We start from the raw sequence: 7,862 nt of genomic DNA, 5'->3' as shown, positions 1-7,862 counted from the left end.
TTGAAAACATCTTTAATTTGTAAGTATTTTTAGTTTTTGTTATCTTTTTTTTTTCTCACTCATGCTAATCGGATAGGATGATGCCAAATCTATTCTGATATAAAATATGATATCAATAATATTTTATAAGTGGTATCGTAATAAAAAGTTTATTTTCTATTCGTGCTTTGGGCCGGAATATTGCCAACTTTTGGTTTTGAAAAATACATAGTTGGGCATGTAGATTTTGTAATAATCATGCATATTTCAGTAACATTTATATGCACTGCATGTACGTAACTGTTTATGTTTCATATACATAGAATTGACACATTTACATTTGAAAACAAGGCTTGTAAAAATGAAAGAAATGTTAGGTTTTTATTGTTAAACAACATCAAGTTCGGGCGTTGGTTTTACGTCTATATTATCTAGTGCAACAAGCGCAAATCCTTTGATTGGACAATGTTATACAAGAAAACTTAATTACCGCCATTATTATTTGTTGTATATAATACTCTTTTCAGTGTTAAAATATGAATTAGTTAAACAGAATAAATAAAACAACTTTAAAATCGATGCTAATTTTTGAAACACCAGGACAATTCAATACATTTTCGTTTTTCAGTCAAAAACATATGGGTTAATATATAATTTAAACCACTATTGATTAGGACAACAGACTTTATTTTTTAGCTTGTTGCGTATATAATAAAAAAATCCATGCCTTGGATATATATGTGTATTGTATATTGTTCCACGGTTTGCTATAAAGTGCAAAATCAAATAGTTCAAATTGAAACTCGAAATTTCAACGAGTATAGTAAAATTGTTGAAAATGTTTTTTAAAGGGATTTTTGACTGAGACTGTTGACTGAAGTTATAAACGAAATATATCAACATACCCCCTAGCACCGTCTTAAGCACAATTTAATGCTAAAATATATAATTAAATGGTTCTTTATAGAATAAAGTAACATTCGCACATGTCATTATGGAATTTATACACTTTTAAAGTCAGAAACTGGTATCCGATTCGGCAGAATAGCTAACCCATTTAGGTAAAGATGACATTTAAAGCTTTCAAATGTATCGTGCACATATAAAATCCGTCGATATTAAAAGCTTTAAAATGTATCGTGCAAACAGAAAGACCCGTCGATAGTCAAAGCCTTTAAAATGTACCGTGCATACATAAAGACCCATCGGTATTATTTAAAAGCTTTAAAATGTATCGTGCAAAACAAAAAGACCCGTCGATAGCTCAAAGCCTTTAAAAAATGTATCGTGCATACATAAAGACCCCGTCGATAGTCAAAGCCTTTTGAAATGCCATCGTGCATACCATAAAGACCCGTCGGTTGATAGTCAAAGCCTTTAAAATGCGATCGTGAACATACATCAAAGACCCATCGGTATTAAAAGCTATGAAATTATCGTGCAAAAATCCGTCTTTATTCAAAGTCTTTATTATGTATCGTGCACATATAAAATCCGTCGATATTAAAAACTTTTAAATGTTTTGTTCCCTGATAAAACTACGTCTACAAAAAACATCTTAAAAACGTTTTCGGGAGTAATAATAAAGACATATAGGCAAATCTAAATATGTTCAATAGAATTTTAACCTTGGGTGAATTTCCGTTATGGGCTTGTCCAGATTCAAATTTAGATCAGTCCATTAGTATTTTAGGGAGTTTAAAGGAATTTCCTTATGTGCTTCTATCGGTTTAATGGGTTTTGCATAGCTTTTGGCATACATAAGGACCATCACGGGGCCTTTTTTCCCCCGGACGTGCTATCAGGACAACCCCATTAAAGGTCTTATTTCCCTATTGCCAAAAAAAAATGAACAACGAAAGATGGAAATCCTGTTAACTGCCGGATCCCGGCTTTTGGAGCCATGCGGTACGACAAAACCCCAATTTTGGGTTTTTTCCCCCATAACCCTTTTCTTCCGGTTTCACAGCTAAAAGTCTTGTCAGATCTGCTCGATTTTTTTCCGCTGAAAAGATACCATTGGGAAATACTTTATTAACTCGAGATTGTTCAGAACAGGTCAACATCTTTATTTTAAAGAAAATGCACGGTAACCATTCATAGAGTTCTCGTTCCTTACCACATCATTGCGATAATCAAAGAGACAGCTGTAAATTGATAAAAAAAAATGATTTTGAAGTTACTTTAAACATATTTTTGATAGGTTATGCCGAAAGTTTAAAGCTTATTTGAATCTACTTCCTGGAGCTGATTAAATATAAAAAATGAAATAAAATAAAAAATGATAACACAATACACAATAAGCTTTTTATTTATACCGTATTTATCAGTTATATACAAGTTGCGGAAAGGATTTGCTGGAGAATACATATAAATATAGCCTTAATTGGATAGATATGGTTGTAAAGCTTTAGAAACTATATTACAGCAAGCAAAGCCGTCCGGTAAGCTCAATAGGTAAAACGTTGTACTGTGTATCGGGCGACCCGGGTTCGATTCCCGGACGGCGCATGTCATTTTCGTTGTGACTGATAATGAAATCCTTTCCACGGTCATTCGCACTGAACCTCTGCTGTTGTATGTACAGAAATTTCAGTTTCTTGCGAAAGCGAAGGCAACTAGTACTGGTAATCTCCTTGACAGCCTGCTCAGGAATGATGCAGTGGATGAACTGTGGTCTGGCAAATAAAATGTGGCTTATTGTCTTGATTGCTTTTCTAAAAAGCTCGGAAAAAGGGCGCACGTAAATATTATAAAAATAAAAATTATTTCAAGTATAAAGGTGTAACTTTTAACTATCTTATATTTAATGACATTTGAAGCGAGGAAAATTACATAAAGAACAAACGCAATAATACATGTTGTGCAATTAATCGTCTATGATGTAGAAATGCATTGTTATTTCAACTTACTGTGTGCGTGCTTCGGTACTCACTGCATATAGGCCTACAGCATAGTATGCAAAGTGTTAAGCCAATCAGAATTCAAGGAATTCATTTGCATTATTATAAAAGGTATATTGTACTGATATGTATTTTAAGCGGGTGAATATGACGTAATTAATTTTGTACAACGTGAAGTCTTAAGCAAAAATGTAGAGTTGTCTATGTCTTTATCTAAACCAATCAGAGAAAGGCATTCCAAAGGCTTTGGAATGCCTTTCTCTGATTGGTTTAGATAGAGACCAAAATATTGGTCCGGCCAGGGCCGGACCGGCCGGACCATCGACGACGGCCTTAATTTAAGCTATTTATAGATTATATAATAAAGAATTTGAGTCACGTGATACTTACTTTTATAGGTATGAAGATATGCGAGTTGGATCATAAGAATAAATAAGGTTGCAAAAAACACAAGTTTGCCCGTAATGTTAATATATCTTTTTCCACATTGTTTCAATACCATTCTGAAAATATAATATATGCTACTTAACTGTTTTAAAACCATAAAGAAAGTGATGGTTTTATCTCGTAGTTTAAAAGCCATACTGAAAATTCAAAATTTCAATATGTTTTTGTTTTGTTACATTACAAAAATTGATAATAATAGCTCAATGAATAACCCGAAACGTTCTTATTTATTTTTTATTCCTTTTTTTTTTCATTAAAAACACATTATGCCTCAGCTAATATTGTTTTTTTTTTCAAAAAGACTTTGAAAGGATCTTTTTTACAATTTTTCCCCAAAAAATACTCTTTTGCCATAGAGATAAGCTATATATTTTTAACTTTTTGGGGCTGTGGGTTCCCATTGGGGTTGATTATATTAATGGAAGTAAAAATTTTACTGCATGTATTTTGGGGTTTATTTTTAGGGACCATTTTAAAAAAACATCTTACATGCTCTAAATCCATAATTAAAACATTATTTCAAACGCGTGTTTGACTTTTATATTAAAAAAGGGAATTTTTCTGAGGTTTTATAATCCCTTTCCCAAAGAAAATTGAATGGAAAATTTGATACGCAAAACTAATATTTTTTGTGGGTTTTACAATAAAAAAAAAATATTTATAAAAAATTTTTGCAAATTAAATTCCTGAAAAAATGTGTTTTTTAAAAATTTAGGGAAAAATATTCATTTTTCTTTATTTGATAGTTTATCACGATATGATCTATTTTTTTGAGAGTTTTAAAAAAGAGTAACTTTTTGTTCCCAAAAAAAATTAAAATTTTAAGGGGGCTTTTCCCTTGATATTTTGTGGAACAAATCGGTTGATATAAATCATTTTGTATTTCTGTTTTTTTTCACGTAATGAAAAATTTTGTTTTAATGCGGGCCTACTTTTAATTTGGATTATGGAAAGAATAAAGCGAATCCCGTTTAAATAGAAAACTAAAAAATATGTTTTGGGGGCTGATTTGCGCCAGGACGAAAAAAAACCGATGAAAACGAACAAAGTAAACATTTTGTCTTATTTTCGTCCTTTCGTCTGGCGCCCGCAGAGCGAAAGTTCGACAAAGTAGTCACATTTTTGTAATTCCATGTTTTTACCTTGGCGCTCCGCGAAGCAAAAATACGACATGGACCAAATCAGCCACCATACATATGTACATGTATAGTTTGCTATAATGATACAATATGAACGCATTTTTTTATTGTTAACATAGTATACTCATTTTGTCTAATGCGCGTATTATATGCATTAGCATTTGTTACTAGTTACGGGCATAAAATCGAGACCGCTTTAAAGATATACCATTCTTTTGACCAAATATTTTTTTGTAAACAAGGCACAGTTAATAAAAAAGCAGTTACAGGCTCAGCACCAGATTAAAGTCACATGAAGTACTTTGTGACATCGACTTACCGAGTTACCAGGACAGCACTGTGTGTTGGCAGACCCACATATAAATCAGAAACAATTAAGAACCAAAACAAACAATAACAAATCAAACGTCGATTGCCAGTTTGCTCTTGAAACCCAGAAAAAATAATTATTGTATCCATATGAGGTCATTACTGATAAGGGAAAGATATGGTTTGTTTGATTTCTATGGGGGCAATTTATCAGGAAGAAAAATTCATACGAAATTGCTGATAGCAGAAGGAAAAATATCAAATCTTCACGGCCCTTTCCGTCAAACTTCGGATAATGAAGGTTTATTATGATAAGCGTCGAGATGTTCCGAGTGGGAAAAAAGACCTATCATTGGTTATATAATAGACAATGTACCTACTAAGTTGCCCGAATTTATACAAAATTGTAGATTTGCTGGTATCTTTCTTTAGCTACACGCATCTTTTGAAACACATTTTCAAAAATTTAGTCTGGTGAGATTAAAGATACGAAATGAGCCACGTCACGACCAACTCTTTCACAAAGCGAACAGCATGGATCCTGATCAGACTGCGCGGATGCGCAGGCTGGTCTTGATCCATGCTGCTCGCAAACCCACTATGTTGGTTTTGTCATGACGCGGCTCAAATATTTTTTGATTAATATCCACAAATCAACCGCATGAAAATGCGCGTTTTATGACATATTTCTCCCAGTTTTCTTGTGGTTTTATTTATTTCCTTTTTTGTTTGTTTGTTAAGTTAAGCGATTTCATTTCTACTAATAGAACTATATATAACTTATATCGCTTACTTCATAAATATTTTAAAATTTTCTAAAACAACAAAAATTATATTTTTCCGGTAGCATTTTTGGGGGGGGATCCTAGATAAAAGTGGGACATGTATATACTTTCGGTCAAAACCCTTTTTTTATGTACATTGGGATTTTTTGTTTAAAATGTGAAAGTTAGATTTTTTTTAAATTTTCTAAAAAATGATTAAAAATATTTTTGTAACTTTTTAAAACGCTGTTGGTATAATCTATGTGACTAATAAAAACTTTAGGCCTATATCTAATCACTTAATTAAGACACATGTCAACATTTTCACGTTTTAAGATAATTCTCATTTTATAAAATAAATGTGTTATAAATTGAATCCGGTGTGTGTTGCTTAAAAATGTTATATACACTTAGTGCCAACAAATAGTGTTTTATAAAGTATAATACTTAAAATCAAAAGTAAATATACAATTATCAAGATACCTGTATGTGTGAGTGTAACTCCAGATCCAAACACAGTGGCTGAATTCTCTGATAAGTTAATAAATAATTAATCCAGTCACTAACTGACTGCAGACGACAATTTTAAATTTATACAATCCGTGATGAAGTCGTGTCCTTTGACATGTGTTTACAAATTGATAAAAAGACCGCAAAGTTGCGATAACGCAATAGAAAAAACAATGTCAAGTAGATTTCAATAACTATTTCTTCATGTAAATAAAATTTCCTTCTTGTAAAGTTGCTATTTCGGTTAAAAGTAAATATGTTTTTTAAAAGTTAACACTTAAAAACTGTGTTTCAAGTTTACCCTTTAAATTATTTTTGCATAGCATCATTCAAGAAGATTTGAATAAGTATTTCTTCACTTTGATTATTTCGTAATGTCATTTTTTTCCCAATTAAATGGATTGCATAACAAGCAAATTATTTATTACCGCTTAATTAAAGTTCCGTGTTTTAAACACTTAACGCGCAACGTACGTGCCCGGTCCTTCACAATGTTAATTTCATCATTGCGCCATACAGTATTGTATTTTTTTCTTCATTTGCCATTCCTTTGAACGACAAAACACCATTTACAGTCAACAGGACTTGTGTCTTGCATATACATATATGATACTAAATACCACAATGATATTTCGTTTCAAATTCCCGAATGTAGGAGTGTCGAGCTGTTATCAGCTGCCCTTTATGTATCATATTGTATATTTATTAATGTCATGATATCACGCAAACAACACGAATTTAAGTTGTCAAACATCTGTATGCATATGTGTAACTGATTAAAAAACTTAGAAATGTATACTATCAACAGAGAGGTGGTTGTCCTATTTTATGAAATGCAGATAAGCCCGAGAGTTTATTCTTGTTATCTCCCCTAGCGTGACATGTTTAACTCGGGAAAGTCCGACATAATTCGTCACTTTCCCATTCAAAACAAAACGCAACAAGTCACGGAAAATACCGAAGTTCACGGAATCTATATAGATACATTATCGTAATTTGTTAGATAAATCGTGTATTCTAAACTAAATGGTGGTTAAGGACACAAAAGTATATCGAGTTGTTTCTTTGTGATATGTAAACCTTTAACGACAAAAATATATATAAGACCATAACAGAACTTTTGTAGTCAACAAATTGTTTCATATATTTTTTTTCGCGAGAACATGCAGCTTAAAATGTCGGTCCACCTATACATGTACCATAAAAAAGGCAATTTAGAGAAAAATAAATTTTACCATTGATTTACATTATCTAAAAGATTTATCATCCATTATAAAGATGAGATTTTTCTAAAAAAATGAAATACCTGGCAAATAAAACTTATTCCCTTTTACAACAACAACAACAACAACATTTATTTTGTAAATAAAGGTCTCCGGCTCAAAATACACTGTCTACAATACACATTGTTATCTATGTCATACTTCACTATTTATATAAGTTATCAATAAGTTTCATACACTTATTAATTTAGATATTCAAGCGGAAACAGCTGCAAGTGGCTTTTAAAGTCTTTCATTTTTTTCCAGATAGCAAGTTAATATAGTGTTAGTTCCTATAAACATAACATTCTTGACCAATTGTCCAATTACCTTATGCCTCATATAGTCTCTAACCGCTTTCTCTGCATTTTTGCTCAGCCAAACGCTTACAACGTATAACAATACAGTAATCTTACCGAAATGTTAACTAATGACAGGGTTATTCTATGTGAATATGTTAACGGCATATAGAAAAAGAGCAATAAATGACCTCAATTTGCAGACGACAAATTGTGTCATATATTTTTCGCGAGTGGATATAAATGCTTT

The 7,862-nt window shown here is 31.8% G+C and overlaps 1 long non-coding RNA gene across 1 annotated transcript; it reads right to left on the bottom strand.

Moving 5' to 3' along the window:
- Positions 1-1,927: 1,927 nt before the first annotated feature.
- LOC132713083 (uncharacterized) lies at positions 1,928-6,821 on the bottom strand. The gene is made up of 3 exons (XR_009623401.1): positions 6,025-6,821; positions 3,273-3,385; positions 1,928-1,984 (listed from the first exon to the last, which is right to left on the bottom strand). It is a non-coding gene; the product is annotated as an uncharacterized LOC132713083 (long non-coding RNA).
- Between the last annotated feature and the right edge of the window lie 1,041 nt (positions 6,822-7,862).

The sequence above is a fragment of the Ruditapes philippinarum genome, unplaced genomic scaffold (assembly GCF_026571515.1).
Source record: "Ruditapes philippinarum isolate M1 unplaced genomic scaffold, ASM2657151v2 ctg2747_1_1_1_1, whole genome shotgun sequence".
In the NCBI taxonomy this organism is placed as follows: domain Eukaryota; kingdom Metazoa; phylum Mollusca; class Bivalvia; order Venerida; family Veneridae; genus Ruditapes; species Ruditapes philippinarum.
This window is presented reverse-complemented; position numbering and strand designations above follow the sequence as displayed.